At 32.1% G+C, this 20,258-nt stretch overlaps 1 long non-coding RNA gene across 1 annotated transcript in view; it reads left to right on the forward strand.

Moving 5' to 3' along the window:
- LOC118202629 (uncharacterized) overlaps positions 1-20,258 on the forward strand; it is a 188,404-nt gene that overhangs the window by 71,730 nt on the left and 96,416 nt on the right. The window lies entirely within an intron of this gene.

A 20,258-nucleotide genomic window follows, 5' to 3' on the forward strand; every position in this document is an offset into this window, starting at 1 on the left:
AGTATAATTAATGATATTTTATCTTATATTTTCAAGAAAAAAAAAATTACAATGAAATAAGCTATATCCCTTATACAAATACTAATTATCCTAATTAAAAAATTAACCAACTTTCCGTTGAAGAAGAAAAATCATGCAAAACTTTTCAAAATCTTACAGATAGTGAAATAAGCAAAAAATAACATGAAAGAAACTCTAAAAACAAAAAATTCTGCGTAGAATTCTCTGCATTATATATATAAACAAATGACAATAAAATATGCCAATCTCTTAAAAACAGTGACATAAGAAATACGATGAAAAATTGTTGCCAAACCCATATTTCTAAAACTATGAAACTATTCAAAATAATGCGATTTCATCAAAAATCTATCAACAACAATAAGAAAGGAAAATTGTTGCCAAAATCACATTTCTAAAGATGTGAGATGTGAGAAGTGTACTCGGAAGCTTCATTTTAAAAAAAAATTTTAAAATACAAAAGATTTTCATTTTTCCAAAATTCTTTTGGCAAAAGCAGTCGCAAGGCTGAAAGTTTAACGTGTCCAAAAATCAAAGAAAAATAAACTGTACATTTTTAAAAATAAACCTTTTTAGAAAAAATCCTGTTGAAAAGGTGTTAAGCTCTCTTTGTTCAATAAATTCGTATTTCATCGATTTATTGAAACGCGACATTTATTTTAAGTTCATAAAATAGCTAAGTGCCTACGTTTCATGACGATGTGAAAATGGAATAGGTAGAGTAAAATCTTGCTTTCCTATAGCGAATTTTGTCTCAAAATGACGCGATTTCGTCGCAAAACATAAAATTTAAAAAAAAATTCGAATTCGAAAAAATCGCTTCGATGTGCACTGGCCCTTGTCTAGATGCACCTATGTACCAAATTTCGTAGCCGTGGGTCTACTAGCTTACGCTCAGCGCGAACGAAAGACACACACACACACAGACAGACTCTTTCTTTTATTATATGTAGAGATTTCATATTCTGTAAAACTTTAACGAATTTTCCATTAACAAACTCGATGATTTCAAAGCAAGCAATGCAACACTGGACCGGGAAAAAAAAAAAAAAAAAAAATTATCTGTAGGTGCGCGGGACTGTTTATCGGAAATTCTAAAGGTATGCTGTTTTTAAATTAATTAGATAAAGGTAACACACAAAAGTTTAAAAAAATCGCCCCTATAAGCGTAATATAAAATCTAATAAGCTTTCGTTTTTTTTTTTTTTTTTTTTTTTTTTTTTTTAGTTTAAAGGATGTTTAAGAGGTTTAACATGGGGGGGGGGGGGGTAACCGTCGAACTTTGCCTCTGCGCTGTGAATAAAAGATGTTGAAAAAAAAATTACATTATAATATCGTTTTAATTTTACTTCTATGAACTGTATAACATAAATCTTATTTTAAATCTCGTTTTGTGACCTGTAGATGCATTTTTAATCCAAAGGAGCAATTTGCTTAGAAAGACTATTAATTTCGTTTTGGAATTTTGCGTTGATTCACTATAAATGTCGGTTAATTTTTCAAATTGTTGCCACCAAATATTAGAGACCTGTATTTTTGAATAACGTAATCCTTCAATAGCAACACTACGCCCCCCCCAAAAAAAAAACATTTTTTTTTTCTATTTGTTGTTACGATCGATATTCAGGCTTTCTATTTCGGCAGATATTTTTCTAGAAAACATATTTGCCAAAAACATGCATTATATAAGGTTGGTTTTGGTGCTTATGATCCACTTATTATGGAAATCATTTGTGCCAGCAGTATACTTTCAATAAGGTTGATTTTGATCTTGATTTGAAAGCCAAAATTATTAAAATTCTCTTTTCAGTAAAGCTAAATTTGAGATTTAGTTCTTTAATTATTTTAGTCTAATTTAAAATAAGAAACCGAAACACTTTCTTATCACGATTAGTGTGTCTCTTTGTTGAGTTGATCATGACAAATCACACTTAGGGCTATTTTCATAAAGGAAGCGATGCCTTTTTTGAGGACCTCCAAGGAAATGTCGCTCGTTTTTTAAACAAGGGGAAAGTATTTATAACTTCTTTTGTAATGCAGCAGATAATGGCGAAAAAAAGGTTTTATATACAATTTCTAAATACTTGCTAAAATAAAGTCTCTTTTCGTTTGAAAACTTTATCAGAAATCTTTGCTAAAATTCATACAATGGAAAACAATGATACAATGGAAACAACAATTCAGAATGGGTGAGAGAGAATAAAATACTATTTTATCTTTTACAGAAAAGGCGAATAAAAAATGACTAGGAACTATAACTATTTCATGAAATTAGATTTAAAATATAAAATACAGTAAACCCTGTCTGAGAGACTATCTGTGAAAGTTTCTCAGAACATTCTGTTTGCATGATTATTAAAAATTTCCAATATATTTCTTGGTAAAGCTTGCTTCATTTTGGTAATATTTTGAACAAATTTTTAAATATTTCATTTTGAAGTGATGACAGATACATGAAAATCTTTTAATTTTTATTTCATTTCAAGCCTTGTATGCGAAAATTGTAATAAATAGTTTTCCCTATTTACAATGATGAATTTCTGTCTTTTTATATCATTTTGTAAAAATATAATTTAAACGCTTAGCAAAAATTTCGCTTAAAAAAAATTATCCTGCCCTGCAATTTTGGCACCGTTTTGTTAGTATAGTTTTTGGGAGTGAGCCAGGGGAAAAAAAAAAAAAAAAAAGTAATAATAATTAGCTGTTATTTGTAAAGACTTGGATACTCAAAAAATGTCTGATCTATAGCAAATTAAATTTTTAAAGGCATAATTTGTTTAATACTTCATAAAATATCACTTTGTAATTGCAGTGTATATTTAATTCAACAAATTTCCAAGTATTCCTTAGAGCACCATAAATAGTCTCCTAGATCCCATGCACTTGGGGAGGTGGAGCAACAATGAATGTCCTTCCCGTATATCTAGATTGACAGGTTACTGTCAACCAATAGAATTATGGCCTACCCGCCGAACAAAATTATGACCCACAGTCCACGTTCCCTTATTATCTTTAGAGACGCCTTTCCGGTTGAAAGCGCCTGATTTGTAGCTTGTACGCACAATGGATCTTCTCAACCTAAACTGTAATTAGTTTCAAGATCTTGAATTTCCACAGAAAAGCGGTCTTTTGTACCACTAGTTAAGGAGACTTGGGCAGTCTTTTGTATGTTGCTTTAAGCTTTTTGGAATAGGCGTTTAGAGCAGGATTATCGGCAAAAGAAGTTCTGGGAACAAAGCTTGGGAAATGTTAAATGATATGAATACATGATAAATAGATGCATCTTACAGTGAACTTCAGTTGCCGGTAAAATCCTTTTACCTGCAATCCAATTAGTGGTTTATACATACAAGTTTTTTAATAAAACGTATGTTCTCTAACATTTTTTGCTAGTTTCATCTATTAATGCATCAGTCTTATGCATTAAAAATCCCCCCTTTTTTTTTCTTTCCGTAATTATCTTTTCATTTTCCACAAAATATACCATGAGGATTCGGGTATAAGTTTGCACTAACATAATAAATGAAATTATGATACCATTTCAAAATTAAAGTAAAAGAGAAAATAAATAAATAAATAAAAAACATTTAAAAAAGTAAAAGTCTGAAAAACTTTCGATTTTCCATTTACACATACATACACGTTTCGATAGCATTTGGACTAACGCCCCTTTGGGCTAAAAATACTTAAAAACAGCATATCTTTAGTCTTTTCAGACATCTTTGTCCACTGGAGATAAAAATGTTTTATTTCGTACAGTGTTGTTGCCTCTGCTCACTTTGAAATCGTTGAGTTTTTTAAATTAAAAATTTGCTAAAATTTAAAAAATATGAAAAAGATAATAAAACAAATTCGAAATTCAACATTCGGGCTTCCAGGTGCCCATATTCGGGTGGAGGACTACGCTATTCAAATTCGATGACTCTATCATTGTTTTTCACAGTGCGAGAAACATATATACATACATGCAGATTCTTCATTATTTAATCTCTTTAAATATAATGCAGCGCTCTAATATTTGGTGGCAACAATTTGAAAAGTGATACAGCCGTTTATAATGGCTCAACGCAAAGTGTAGTTTCCAGATTAATAGCCCTTCTAGGCTAAAATGAGCGAGGAGGGGAGAAGAATTTAAAAAAAAAAATTGAAACCAAAAATTCGAAATAAAATTCTAACTGAAAACAGATTTCTGAAAAACAAATAAAATTTTTGAAGCAGCGATTTCTAAAAGCAGGGCTATTTAAGAATAAATTGGTGGCAAGCTTCTGAATGAATGATGATTTAAAATGTTTATTTATTTATTTATTTTCGAACATGAAAGTACGATCGAAAAGAACATCTCCGCTATAGCAGCTGCAGTAGCATTTCTGGGATCATAACTATAGCACGGTTTTGAATACCACCGTAATGCGTTCTGTAATGCGACCACAAGAGAGGAAACATTATCTGAAATAGCTTTGATTTCACTATATTTAAGACAGCTTCATTCACTGTACATAAAGACAGACAGATCGATAATACTCCGCAAACATATTGCGCAATAAAAGGACTCAATTGCATGTTTTTGAAAGATACGAAAGATGTGATAATATTTATCCAGATAAAGGAACATATCTGTTACTAATGAAAATGTTTCTTAGAAACTATACAGGAAAGAGAAATAGCAAAATGTAAAGAAGATATTTCGTAAACGATTTATAACTGTCACAGTAAAGTTATAAATATTTATTCATTTCAGATACAATTTGCTATATATCAAATTCATATTATATTAATTAAAATCATATCACATTTCTTTAGGAAAAAAATCTGAGAAAGAAATAAATACCTTTTGTCTCTTTACTCCACCGGAAAAAATTCGTAAATAAGTAATAAAGCTATCTATCAAGCAAAACGAAATAAAATTTCCATGATTAAACTGTTTAGAATTTTTTTTTACTACTAAATTTACTGATAAATAATTAAGCAAAAAGTATCTTTTTAAGATTAAGAAAAAAAATTTTATTCACTTTTAAATGATGCTCCTAATGTATTCCTTAAGGCTGTTATCACACATCCATTTATTTTAGACGAACAACAGTTTCAAACAATTCTTTTCTTTTGCCAAAAAATTGTAAGTTTTTCATTTTCAAAAACCAATCAACTATCAGCATTGAACCTTCAGTCATCAAGAATCATTTGTGTAGCATAACTAATTTTCCCTTTACATGGTAATAACCAAACAATTCGCGGTGATTGGCTGTTTCATATCACGTGACAAAGCAGAAAAATTGTTCTAAACAGGTGTTCTTCAGAATGTTTTGAATGTGTGATACCACCTTAAGAAACAATAAAACAAGCGAGACAAAACAGTGTATGCTGCAGCCAGAAATAAAAACTTACTTCAGATTGTAAACTAGATTTTTTTAAAAATAACTGTTAAGTTTTTCCCATAAATAAAGTAAATCAAGATGTGGAGAACAAATCTAACCCCGAATAATTTAATCAACTCAGTAGATGCAAAATGGATATTTTGTTACTCCGGATACAAGTTACTGTTATGCATATTCATACTGTCTCTACTTTTATATACTTAACACTACGTATTTCCGATGTCTTTTCTTGTCTATAGTTCCGATAGCTCTTCTGATACAAGTCACAGTTACGCATATTTGTAATCGTCCTCAGTGGAATTTCATATACATCACAATACTACATATTTGTTTTATGCGATTACGGCAGAGCCTAGAGGGCTATCTGCCTAATGAGAGGAATGCCTTCGTGGACTTCCTAAGAGAAACCGGCTCGTATACACGTTATACATAGGCAAAGCCACAAAAACGCCCATACAGCCAGCTCGTTTGCGGGATTCGAACCTTGGACCGAACTACCAGTGTTCAGCATTTTTGCCGCTTGGCCACTAATGGGCCCAATACCACGTATTACCGATGCTTTTTTTTTTTTTTTTTTTTTTTTTTTTTTCCCTCCTACTGTCCTGATAGCTCTTACCTGAACTAAAAATAGCATCACCAAGCCAATGGATTAGAAGTGGTCACAAGGGTAAAGATATATTTCATATTTATAAAGATAGCTAAAGGATTAGGATAGCTCTGGAATTATTAACTTTCTGTTTGTTGCTTTGACAATTAGCGCGAGTCTGTTTTCCGCGCGATACTATATCATGTATTATTATTGTTGATGGTATTAACAAATTATAATGTGCATAATAATTTAAGTTATTACTCATATAGTAAAATTAATCACCTTTAAACTGTTTGTCGTTTACTGATTCTTAAAGGAGAAAACTGCAAAGCAGCTCGAATTCTATTTTAGATTATAATAATCATTTCTCAAAAATGTTACTACTATTTGATTAACTGAAGCTGCAATCTGTTCATGTCTGCTACACAGTGTGATCCAAATACAACTGAAATCTTAAGTTATTTATTACTTGGAACAGTATAGGTGTGTCATCCACTCAAACAATTTGCCAATAATATACTTTTTGGAACTTGAAAAAATTGTGAAAATTTCATGTGCATATTTTTGGATCGCACTGTATAAAGAAATATTTTAAGGAATAAATGACGCAGGAGCTCAAAAGAAAACAATATAATGTTACAAAAAAATCACATGAAAGTAATATAATGTAACGTAATAAGAGATACCATCCCACGTTACTGATAAATATTATAAATATTGTTAGTTGCATGTTTGCTTAGAGTTGTTGGTCATTACCACAAACTTCAGGGCTCAGAATGAATTAAAGAAAAGTTAACTCTACCTCCTCATGCATTATTTCTTTCCCTTTTTCTGTTTCTTTATCCTTTTCCTTCTCCAATGATAACGCTGTCATTACCAGTGTCGGTAAACTAAACACTTCAGAGCCACATTTTTAGAGTCTTCGTGTCGTTGTGCGTGTCTCTGACGGATGCTCAGCAAGCTCTTGAAATGTCGAATCTAACGCTTTGACGGGCCCGTAAAGCTTATTTGTGAGCTTTTTGCATAGAAATCGACTGATTACGGTCCCTTTCCGGGCTGTGGAATAAATGTTTGCATAAAAATGAAGCAAAGGGTTTTCTTGAAACCTGGATCTCATCAATCCACCATGCAAAAGGGAGAGTGTTTGTGCAATGCGTTATTTTTTTTTTTAAAACCGAACAACGAAAAAATAGAGAAAGGGGTCGCTTCAACATTTACATTTTTTAACATTTGATTCTGAATATTTATTCTGGATTTCTGTATAAAAAAGTTCTTCGTAAAAAAATATAATTCAAAAACAGTAATCTTAATACGTTGTCAAATCAAATTATAAAGAATGTCCTTTTATTTCTTATACCTCTAAGAAATGCATTCCTTTGGCAATTTGAAATTTTGACATTTTAAGGAGTTTTCTGAAACATTTTCTTTAGGATAGTGATTAACTTTTCTTCACCCATAAAAGCACTTATTTTTGGCATGAGCTCCAATAGCCTTCTTCAGTACAGAATTTAATGAACAACAATAAATCAAATGGGCTATAATAAAGCACTAAAGGTTTCATAACCCACTTTCGCACTTATCTTTGAAGTAAATGAGGCAAGGCTATTAAGACATCAACATTACTTGGAAATGAAAGTTAGATACAGTATTGATAATCATGCGGTTTATACTGTGTAGGTTTCATAACTCGCTTTTGTTAGTTATCTCTAAGTTAAGCTACACCTAAGTATCAACTCATATGCTTTAATCACAAACCAAATACCAGTAAAAATACCATCGACAATAGTATATATACCTAATGCACCGTAGTTTTCACAATCTGTCTTATTTCATTTCATTTTAGACTTCACAAGGGTGAAAGCAATATTGGCTTTAATCACCAGTCAGACGTGAACAAAACAATCACTAATTATAATGCCCCTCATTTGTTGCAGTTTTTCATACTGTGCCTCAGTTAAATTATATTTAAAGATTGAAGGCAACTTCGGTTTTAATTACCATTTGTTCGCAGGTTTTGTAATCTGTCTCACTTCAGTTGCCATTAAATTAGACTACACTAAAGCAACTTTATTGAATAATTAGATACCAACAAAAGGGTTTTTAATGTTTATTACCTCATGTATTACATGGTCCGTGTGTTTGATATATGGAGGAATAATATTAAAGTTAGTTATTTATAAAACTGAATGATACGGTTCCTATTGTCCACTCAAATTATTTTTAGACTGCTGTTACCAATAAAATTATCAGAAAATGACCAGTAAAACGATAAGGGCTCAATTAAGAGAATTTGGCTCTCCGCAACCCTAGATAGAGAATTCTTTCACAGTTCCCCAACGCTCACGTTTATCGTGAAAATGATTACGAAGAATTACACGATGGTTAGAAGTCTCTCAAAATCGGGGGGCTTTAGGCCCGAATTGATGGGCAGTGAAGATCTGATTAGAATTGCCGAAAAAACTGCTATCGCTGCAATGAAATAATTGTTATATTTGGCTTTATCGGCATAAAACAACTATTCGAATATCATAGTATCTCCTATTGTAAATGTCTCGACTTATAATGGCACAGTTTCTCAAATTACAAAATGGCTAAAATACGGCTTACTAACTGTGTTGAGAAAATATTGCTTAACTGCCTACTATTTTGCGTGGTTTCTAAAATTTAAATCGAGGCATTTAACTGCCCTTGAAAAGTGTCGAAAAATATTCAGCACTACCGGCACTCTTATATATATATCTTATTACGTGAAAAATACTGAAGTATAAAACTGAAAGTCAGTGGAATGCTATGAAATTAATTTTATAATTAATGCTATGAAAACACTCGACAATTAGGAGGAAATTACGATGAATATATATATACATATGTTAATTCATTAGAATTTTTTTTTTTTTTTTCTATCATTTCATTTTGGATGAAGCAGAATTTGTATACTATATACAGTATGTGTATGTGTTTTATACTATGGTGTATAAGTATTGTTCTAATGCTAATTTAAAAATGTTTTCTATATTTTTTTTTCAATTGATTATGAACATAAATTTGTTTCCCTAAATAAGCTAGCACATTAGTACAGGATCCCTCGAAGAAAAGAAACAATTTTGCCAGTAGAAAATCTCAAGTAGTTATGTTAGTTCAGTTTTAGTTTAAAGATGTGTATACGATTCTTACTTTCGAAGTAATTTTCAAAAACAAAATTTGAGTAATTCAGAGTCAAAATTACTTTCAAAATTTAATTGTAAGAGGATGGAAATGCAGTAGAGCTGTAGAGTAATAGAGCTTCAATGCAGTAGAGCAATGTTTATACGTATTTAAAGAAATCGCTCGAAAAACGTACAACAAGGAAAGATGTGTAATCAGAATTTCAGTTTAAGAATGAGATACGCATATATTAGCTTAAAAATTTAATATTGTGTTCTTTTATTATACCACAACTAATTGCACAAATTCATTTTCTATTACTTTGTTTTAACTTGACTAAAATCCTAAGATTTCAAATTTTGTAATATTTAATATAAAAATTACAACGGCAATATCATTTTTTCAGTTGATCGCCTTGACTAAATGATATTGTTTTCTAAAAGAATTATTACACACATATTTTAATTTTCTTTTAAAAAAAGAAATATTACACACATACTTTAATTTTCTTAAAAAAAAGTCTTCAATCATCAGCCGATGTTTTTTTTCCTTTCGTATCTTACAAAATAATAAACTTGCATGATAATAAATATATAATATAGTAATACATAAAATATGCGTATATTTAATATACAATATACATATTTTATCATATAACTTATCACATACAACTTACAGATATTATCAAAAGAAAAAAAGATTTGCAGGGAAATTGTTTCAGTTGCAAAACAAAACGTGGATTAATAAAGGGATAACAGCGTATAAGAGGAACTATGCATCATATATATAAATGAAATACTTTATTATTAGCATGTATAAATCGGGACAGAGATGAACTGACATTTAAGTGAAAAACATATAAACTGTACTAAATGTTTTCTTGAAAAGAGATCCCCCCCCCAGAGATAAATTCTATCGAGGATTTTTGAGTAAGTACCATTTAATTAATGTAAGATCTATATAAATTATATAATAAGAAATTTAAATCAAAACACTATAAAATTGTACTTGGATCTACTTCTAAATAATTTTTATCAAATTTTTCAAATTGTATTTGTTGCAAATATGAGTTATACAAGGATTATTATATTGTATTTTTTGAATATTTTTGTATATTTTTGAAGCGTTTAAATTAAATCGTTCATATTAAATCGAAATAAATTACATAACAAGAAATTTACATAAAAAATAGCGTAAAAAACACTTGCATGCTAAATAATCTTTATTTTGTCAGATTTTTCATGTTAGATTATGAATGCAAATGCGACACATACAGAATCCATATATGCACTACCTGCTATATTAAATAGGACTACTAGATAAAAATATTCCAGATTTTTGATTACTAGAAATAAACAAATCGGAGATACAATTTTAGCAACAGGGTGATGAATTAAACTAATGGAAGATACAAATTTAGCAAGCATGGTCCAAACGATGGCAATACATTTAAATGCTGATGTAAAATATCTGAGTAACGGGATTCTGTTATGTCCGATCCACAATGTGAAGTTCCGGACAAACTGCTACCCGCAATCTAAATTAAAACAGTACTAGATCATGGTACCTTGGTCAGGAACTGATATACGCCAGATTCCAGAGATCTGACGTCACAACTACTTGAATACTTCCAAGCTCATTCTTTTCCACCTTCCTGAGAAAAGTAATCCCCCTCTGCAAACAGTTATAACTAAACTATTCAATAGTCCCCACTACAGAGCACTCCTACCAAATTTAAACCCTTCCTAGCAGCATCAGTATTAACGCTGGAGTCTAGAACAGGGAGGTGGAAATAGGGGGAGGGAGATATCCAGATGCCTCTCATTTTCCACAGGCCAGGAATTTAATTAATGCGACGTTCTCAGTTCCCTGCTTAATGGAGGCGACCGGCAGTTAGAAGGATTACCGTGAATGGCGTTATTCTAATAGAAAGAAAAGCACCTCGCCTGAAGAATGTGTGAACGCCACCATGCCAAGAGCAGGCGAACTCTCCTCGGGGAACCGCCATTTTGATTCATCCCCCATTGTTCGTCTGCTCCAATGAATAATACATGCAGGGAGAGGAATTGCAAGCGCATCCAAAAGGATTGTCTTTTGTTCGTTGTGTTCTGGTATATGTGAATGCTAAACACCAGACGAATGGGAAACGTAACTGAGGGAAGGAAGATTAGAATTTTCTAAATTTAAACCTAATCTCCGAAATTTGGTATTAAAGTAGAGACAATTATTAAGCAATTAGGAATAATTAAGTGCTTTTGTGCCTTTATTTTTATGAAATAGTTCATCATGCAGAAAACTATTTACTATCCAGAATATATATATATATATATATATGACTCTTGAAATGCCATGAGATTTTAACATGTAATTAAGGCAAAGATTGTTAGCTATGAGTTACAAAATTAACATACATCTCCTATTCAATCACAATCGTAACTTCTAAACAGCACTATGGTAGAATGTTTACAATGGCTTCTTTCCACCCCTTAATTTCTTAATTATTATTAATTTATTGAGCAACAGCGTTTGATTTAAATGGTTTGATTATAAAAATGGTTTGATAAGATTTTGCATAAGTGTTCCCCCAATGAATATAATCTTGGAATATTTGACTGATAGCTGCGGCTGCTCTGGCCAAAGAAGCCAGACAACTAAATGAAGAATCTCATCATCCTACCTCACTTAACCACTCATGAATTCTGTTGCCAAGTCAAAACTAAAAAGCCGTCCATCAGGTAGAAATTTCAGCTATGCGAACTCAACGCCAACAGAATTACTTCCAAAACCTTGGCAACACTTAGAACTGGCCATTTCTAGAGGAATGAAAATTTTGCTAGACAACCTCCTGCACTGCCTGCAGAAACTGCCCTGGAATCGAACATGGACCAGACCAAATCTTCTCCTGCCCCGCCATTTTGACTGCAATGCAGCAAATTAGTGATTGCTCCTCAGGAAGATCTCTATGAAGAAAATTGTCTTGAGATAGTTAAGGCGGTCTACATCGCCCATGGTACCATCTAACTGCCTTCATGGACATGACAACAAACAAACACGTATTTGATTGACAATAATAATTAATATTAAATGGATTTTGATTATGAAAGAAAACATTTCATTTATTTATTTAACCACAGTTAGGTCTATTTGTTGGAGTCCAATCATGATACCTAATATAATAATTTGCAAAATAAAATAACTACTCATATATATATATATTTCTAATAATCGATTTCTCTTGTTGTAACTATTAAATTCCAACTACCGAATATGTTATTTACTCTTTAAACACATTTAAACATATCCTTAGAAATCAACGTGTGTATTACTTCCTATTTCATAAAATCGTGAATTCTTAATCTGCATCGTTATTTACAAAAATATACACCCCCTCCAGAAAAAATAGCAAATACTTAGAAATAGCAGATAAAGGATTTAAGACATCTTCTGAGTCAAGAACAAAAGAATCAAACATGAAAAATTTATCGGATTCATCGAAAATAAAGGTTGTTCTTATATGAGTTTATTTATTGAAGTACAGTAACATTATAGCCATAGCAACTACAAAGTTTTACGACTTTAAATTCTGAAAGATAATCTAGATCAAAGCAAAGATCTTTTTCCTAAAATATCGTCTACTTTTAAAGATTTTTGTAGTTAATTATTTATACTGTAGTTAATTTATTTTGTAGTTAATTATTTAATTCAATTTCTGCATTCGAAAGCTGAGCAAAGAATAACCTAAAGTTTTACATTAAAGCGAAAAATTAATCTTACCTTTCCACCCTTCCCCAAACAAACTGTGATTGAAGACGGAACTTGGAGATAAACCTCTGCCTAAACGGCAATCATCTGCTGGGGAAGGAGAAGGTTCAACACGACCACAAAGTCTTTCACATCGAAATCTCGTCCTACCAGCGGCCGAGTGGTAAAACCGCTGAACACTGGTAGTTCGATCTGGGTTAGAACCCGGGGAACGGGCTAGCTGCATGGGTTGATTCTTCTCATGTGTAATGTGGATAAGAACTTGTTTTCCCTAAAAATTCCTTCACAAAGGCTTTGTCTATAGTAAGTACTTTAAGAAACAATGATTTTTTTTTTACATTAATTTATTTATTTATTTTGCATTCTACATGAAAATATTTTTAAAATAATTGAAGTACCACCACAGTATAAAGTGAAACATTGCAGTGCCATAGTAATGGAACCATAAACAAATTAATCTTACGGCAGTAACAAAGGGGATGGATGCATGATTCAACAAAGTACGTTTGTATTTTCGAACTCTACTTTTCTTCCCAGCATGAACAAAGGTTGTCAATAAAACACTCTAGAAAGAGAGAGAGAGAGAAAGGAGGTAACTGGCTTAAAAAAGTACTATTAAAATTTGCATGCTCATATAAAGCCATAGTCATCGAAAACAAAAGAAACTGCCTTTTAAATAATTTCAAAAGTACTTTGCAAATATAATGTATGTTTGAGCTCGAGATGTATGAGAGTTGATTTAAAAACACATAAAAGCATATAGGAATAGATAGATTAATCACACAAAATCCCATTTCGTGTCTGTGCATTAAGGCTCGATTGATTCGGGCAATTTTTGTAATTAAAATTTCAAATAAGAATTTCACAGTACGAAGCTTCAACAAAAACCTCTTTCAACAAAACTAGAACGTAAACATTCTTTGGATGTAATTGCCAACAGACAAATGTAATGATTTACAGTAAGAAGATGCTTTATTTTATAAGAAATTTAATTTCTCGCACAGCTTTTTCCTGTGCACATTTTTGAAAGACACGTTATTACTCATTCATTAACATTAAGATAAGTACTTCGTGAAACAATGCTTACGATTTCGAACCAAATCCTACTTATAGAAAACCTTAATATGATTTGCTATAATTAAAGAATCACACCCATTTCAGATAGCACTCTTATACCTCACCTTATCAAGCCCGGGTATAAATTTAATACTTCCGCAGCAAACTAAAGATCACTTCTAAAAATATATATAACAATCTATCTGTTCATAATGAAATAATAATAATCCGTCCAGCCTTATTTTACACCTCCACCATAACTAGACATGCTGCAAAACAAATCTCTGTTGAAAAAATACTGCAAAATAAAGCTGTTACAAAAAAATGTCAACGCAACTTGCTTTTAAGTAATAGCCCATACTGATTTAAAACTTGAACCATTAGCAACTGCACTTTCAAGATTAGTCACGGTTTTTATTATAATAGCAAAGTACTATGATTTCAAGTTAAAAATCATGAACCAGGACCTCAAGAAAAGCAAAGACCAATATTCTTCTTTTCTAATCTCACTACTAATTAATAATTACACCTGTCTCTGGTCTTTCATAAAGAAGAAGGAGCTTCGTCCCTCAACTTAAAAATAAAATTTGTTCTTATATGATTCAAGTATGGTAAAGCTAGATTTCGATAACATAATAAAAAAAAAGGCAAATTTTCTTAACTTTTCATTTTAGAGATGGCAACTCCTCTTGAAAATAAGAAGTAGTGAAGAAAACAGAACCGTGATGATAAGTTCTCAAGACTGATATTTCCCATTCTCTTAAGCATGATTGCCAAAATTTAATTTTTGAGAAATGCTTATAAAGTATTAAAAGATTCTTCGTACAGGTCCTAAACACGAATAATAATTGTGAAGAGGTTGAAAGCCCATTTTCATTTTCAGAGAACGCCTTGTAGGTTGCGAGGTCACTCCTCCTACCTGGAAATCTATTGGTCAGATAAATGAAGGGGGGATAGCCGCAGGAAGCGCGTAGGGAAAGCAAGAACATCAGCATCTAAAACGTTTTTTCAACTAATTAGAACTGCGGAAATAGTAAAAGAAACTAAATGCGGCGGGAAGATACAAGTGACAAAGACGGATGATAGGGTCACGAACAGACGCAATTCTTCAAATCCTGCAGATTACATGGAAAGGCGGTACCATTTCATCTCAAGAATTCTTTTACGTGTTGCAAATGCGAGCATTCAAAGCCAACTAATGAAAGTCAGTGTAATGGGAGAAAAAAAAAAAAAAAAAAAAAAAGAGAGAGAGAGAGAAAAGAAAGGAAAGGAAGGAGTTTTTCTCGTTTTATCATGCATACTCGGCAGATAACAGAATTCTGAAAAGTTTCCATGTTAAGATGTAAACAAAAAGAATTTGATGCACATAGCATGCATTTTATCAAAAAGACTGCAACATCCTTGTCACAGAAAATTGTTAGGAGGAAAGGAGAAAGTAATTTTAAGCGGCTATTTAAGTAACATTCCACTGAAATTATTAAATAAATTAAGAAAGATCGCATTCAGGACAACTAAAAGTACTAGGCTTATGAAAAGCACGTAAAGCTCTTTGAAATATAAATTAAAAAATGGGAACAAATCTGAAAGCTTTCAAATTTTATATAAGCCCGAAGGGACTTTTTTTAACGTTTTGTATGTTACTTTTATTCATTAAATATGATGTTCTTCCCATTTAAACCGCAAAATTCAATTCAACAGCAATATCACAAAATATTTGTGAGTTTATCTTTAGAATTTCGGATACACAGTCTCGCCCGCTGGAGATAAAAATGATTCCCCCCCCCCGTACAGTGTTGCTATTGCTCGCTTTGAAATCGCTGAGTTTCTTGAATCGTTGAGAAACTCATAAATGCTTTGCAAAATATGAAATAGGTAATAAAACAAATTCCAAATTTGGGCTTCCAGATGCCCCTATTCGGGTGGAGGATTACGTTATTCAGAATTTGATAGTTCTAGGTACCGTTGCTTTATCACAATGCGAGAAGCATGCTTGCATTTATGTAAATTCTTCATTATTTAATTTCTTTAAATATAATACACGGCTCTAATATTTAGTGGCAACAATTTAAAAAGTGATGCGCCGTTTATAGTGAATCAACACAAAATGCCAAAAACAAATTAATAGCCTTTTTGGGCAAATTGCCCATTTGGGCTAAAAGCACAATTAACTTTGAACAAACATCAATAGAAATACACATGTTTACTCCAAGGCTCCTGAAAATATTGAAAGCTTTAAAATAATACCTCTTTCTGCTAACTATACTCTGTCTATCACATTGTTAACGACCGTGTCATTTTGGATAGCTTAAATTGTCTGAAAAAACAGCCGTAGAATCATTTTATAAGAAAGTACAGCAAGTTGAGAACTAGAGAAATCTGGCAGATAAGTTGGGTTTCTCTTTAAAGAAAAATATCCTCTTTTCAAACGGTCGAAAGAGGCATTAACTTCGTTTTTGCTACAACACAAACTACGATGTGCCATATAGTGTCATTTCATAAATTTCTTTTATAAAGACAAAAGAATGCAAAAATTAAACTTTCCTATTAAAGTAAAATGCACTAACTGTCGTGCCTCTGAAATTAATAGATTAAAGAACTTCGTTTTAAACGGAATATCAGTATCGTTAAGAATGAACAGAAATCAGCCAAAGCAACAAACTTATGTTTGACAAAGATTTAGGTAAGAGACTATCGATTTCGGAGACAAACAGGCACAAACTGACGAAAGAGGAATCTGCAACAAAGTGAAAGGCATGATTGTATTTGTACCCCAAAAGAAGTAAAGCGGATCAGAAGATAGCGCCATCTGTCGGCAAAAATAGTAACGAAAATTCAAAAATTAAATTATTAAATTCTAAAAGCGTTAAGAGGAGCTGGAAAATTTTAATAAACTTCGGTTACCAAGATTTATCTTGTTTAGTTATTAAGAACTTCTGGAGAATCCGTGTAATTTTGTAACTGACAAAAGGATGAAATAGAAGCACGACACGAATATTAACTACGTTTCTAACAGCGGAATGTCTGCCTTAATAGGAAAATGAAAATTTTTTTGTCATTGACCACACACATAATTTCCCATAATTGTGTTAATTAGCAAGCAAAGGTTCTGAGGAAAAAACTTTGAGAGCGCGAAATATATAATAGTAAAAAGAAGCCCTTTTTTGCTTAGCTGGATGACATGACATTGCACAGGAAGACAAACAAAGAGAAAAAATGTTTACGGTAAACAGCAGTTCTTTAATAAAATTCATTGCAGATGATAAGAATATCAAACAAGAGAAGGGTATTGTCAGACTAATGATTTCAGAAACAAAAAGGTAGTTTATCAAATATAATTTAACATCAAAATAGTGTATATAAACGTCACCACGTACAGGACCCAGAGGATTACCCATAGCTATGGGTAGCTACTCCTTCAAAACAAACACTGTTTTCAAAATGAATATTATAGCCAAATTTAAGGTTCCTGCAAGGTCTTCTTCACCTTGTAGAATTTACGAATTTACTTGACCTAAGATCTAAATATAATCAGTGTTTCATAGATGTTTATTCTGTTCTTCAGTCAGTTCGAAACCGATACCAGAAGGCAATGTGACAGGAATTTTGACCAATAATTTTATGATTTGCTTTACAATTCTGCACTCTGAATTAGATATTGCTTCACGTGAACTATTTCTTTGCGAAATAAGTAATGTTGCAGATAACGTAAAATGAGGTTTTTATGGTTTAAACGCACAAAATCAATAACATAGCAGATTAATGATGATCTAAGTTCTAGTCTACTGGTTGAAGTAATACAAAATTCGCTTACTAATCTTTGGAATCTTTGATCTACCAAACAGTGGAATTATATAGCAATTAGTATAAATAGAGTATAACAAATATGGCGAAACGTACTGTTTACTGTACAACTACAAAGTGTAACAACAGCAAATGATAAAAAAATCGCATATGTCTTTCAACACCTGAAATGTGAAGACAATGGAACACTGCAGCAGACGATAGGCATGGAGATCTGTCGTATAGAGACATAACTGAGAATTCATTCCTTAAACAGATATAACTTAAAGAATTAGTATAGGAAATAAAGGAAAAAGGAAAGGAAATAAGGAAGAAGGTTGTTTCAACTTTTACTACCCAAAAATAAAAACTATGAACACTGCGATCTAATGCAATGAGAAATCTGTACAGTGGGGAGTACAGGTAACTTAAAAATGAAGAAAATGTTTTAATTTATCTTAGATTTCGAGATGCACTGCATAACTTTAGGGGAAGGGAGAAAATCAATTTTGTGATGATCATAAACAAAAACAAATAGGAAATGTGAAAGTCACTCTTCTTCCCCCTCTCCTTTTCCATTCAAAATTAAGCATGCAAGACTTTACATGCCAATCTGAGCACTGACTACCACGTGGAATCTTTAGAAATACCGCAGTTCAGTTAATTTCTTCATTAATATAATTTGGCATGGTAAATAAACAGAACAACAAATGCAACTGAAAAATGCTCAGACCACTCACGAATATCCCACAAAAAAATTGTTGGCAAGGGACATCATAAATTAATAACATAAAGTCCCTTTCATACATACACGTGTGATTCAAGGAAAGGAAAAAATAAATATAAAAAGAGGCGAGCGTCCTGCAATGTGGGCCACATGCAGAGTATCACGGAAAAGAGAGAAAACGCGTCTCTTAGTGATTTATTCCGTCGAGAAAAGTGAGCTAGGGAGATAAAACGAATTAAAAACACATTCGAGAGATCCATAAAAGACGCCCTCAGCGATGTTGGAGCGGTAAGTCCACAAGAACTTCATTAAGAGCCCCTTCGCGCCCGAATGGCAAAATAAAAAAGAAGGAAGATTTATGCATGGTGGAGAATAGACACTTTTTCATTCAGACTTTTCCATGAACGCTAGAATTTCTCTTCGACGAGATTTCTTCCTTCCAAATGCGACCTAGAGCGTTATGAAAGCTGGAATAACAAGCCATATATTCAGCCGTTTGAGCAATATTGTGTTGAAACTAACTGCTGTAATTGAAGAGACCAACAAAAAATGCATTAAAATTCCAATCGTTATTATAAGTGTTTGAAAAGTTAAGCGTCCTTCTGTTGAAGTAATTTTTAAAATCGCTGTTGCCAAATGCCTAATTTTTCCTCTACTGAATAACTTATGTATTTTTTTTTCAAATATGTCGTTGCGATGTTTATTCTTTTTCACATTATGCTAGTAGACCGTTGTAGAACAGTAAATTATTGACCATCCTTTAAAACAACGCATTCAAAATATCCAATAGAGAAAAATGCAAAATCTGCTGACATTCTAAGGACACTGGCTCGTATATGCGTTACGCATGGGGAAAATCACGAAAATGCCCATGCAGCCATTCAGTTCGCAGGCATTCTAACCCCAGACCGAACTACCAGTGTCTAGCGACTTTACCGCTTCGTCGCTGGTGGGCCCACCGTTAACAGAAAAGCATCCAAAATATTCTAAATAGGTTATCAAAATTCGTAAGGGGATGTCAGAATGAAATCTTCTAAGGTCTAGTGATAAATAAATACTTACTTCACGTTTTCTTCAGAAGAAATGCAGATGATAATTCAGCTATTCAGTTTTTTTTAATCAGATAAAAAAAAAAAAAAAAAGTCCTGACTATTACAAATTTTTAAGAAAGTACGTTAAGTATTTATTGCAGTGATTTTAAAGAAGATGCCTTATACTATATAGTATTTAAATTTAACTTAACATAAGAACACATGAAAAATCTTTTGATACATTCTTGTTAAAATGTTGACCGCATAAACCTCTCGCCACATTTGAAACTTTCGCATTACAGATTGAGCAAGTAAGTTTGCTAATTTTGGTGATTAGAGTCGTCATCGCTTTAATAATTAAGCACTAAGATTCTTTTTGTGCTTATTAAGGTAACTTTTCTCAATAGTTTTTCTAAAGACATTAATTTTAAAAGAAATGATGATAGTTACTATTAAACCTGCAAAAGATATCATAATCTCAAAATGCATTAAACTATCTTGACCCCCCCCCACACACACGCATAAATTTATATGCAGTATACTCTAGAAAAGGGTTATAATTTTTCTTTTCTGATTTCTGATGGCATGATTTACGTTCGCAGTTACTGACTTTGTTATGAATTAAGCTCAGATTATGCTTTGCCTTGCTGAAGATGTCGAAAGTTGCCAAAAACTACAAATATTTGTGTACCGATATGTCGCCAATTACTATAATATTAACTTACATGCTTTTATGCTTCCATTGGGGTTTAATTAATTACGGCAAAACACTCGAT

Source organism: Stegodyphus dumicola, chromosome 12 (genome assembly GCF_044657685.1).
Source record: "Stegodyphus dumicola isolate Sdum_Otavi_A_Nest chromosome 12, ASM4465768v1".
NCBI lineage: Eukaryota > Metazoa > Arthropoda > Arachnida > Araneae > Eresidae > Stegodyphus > Stegodyphus dumicola.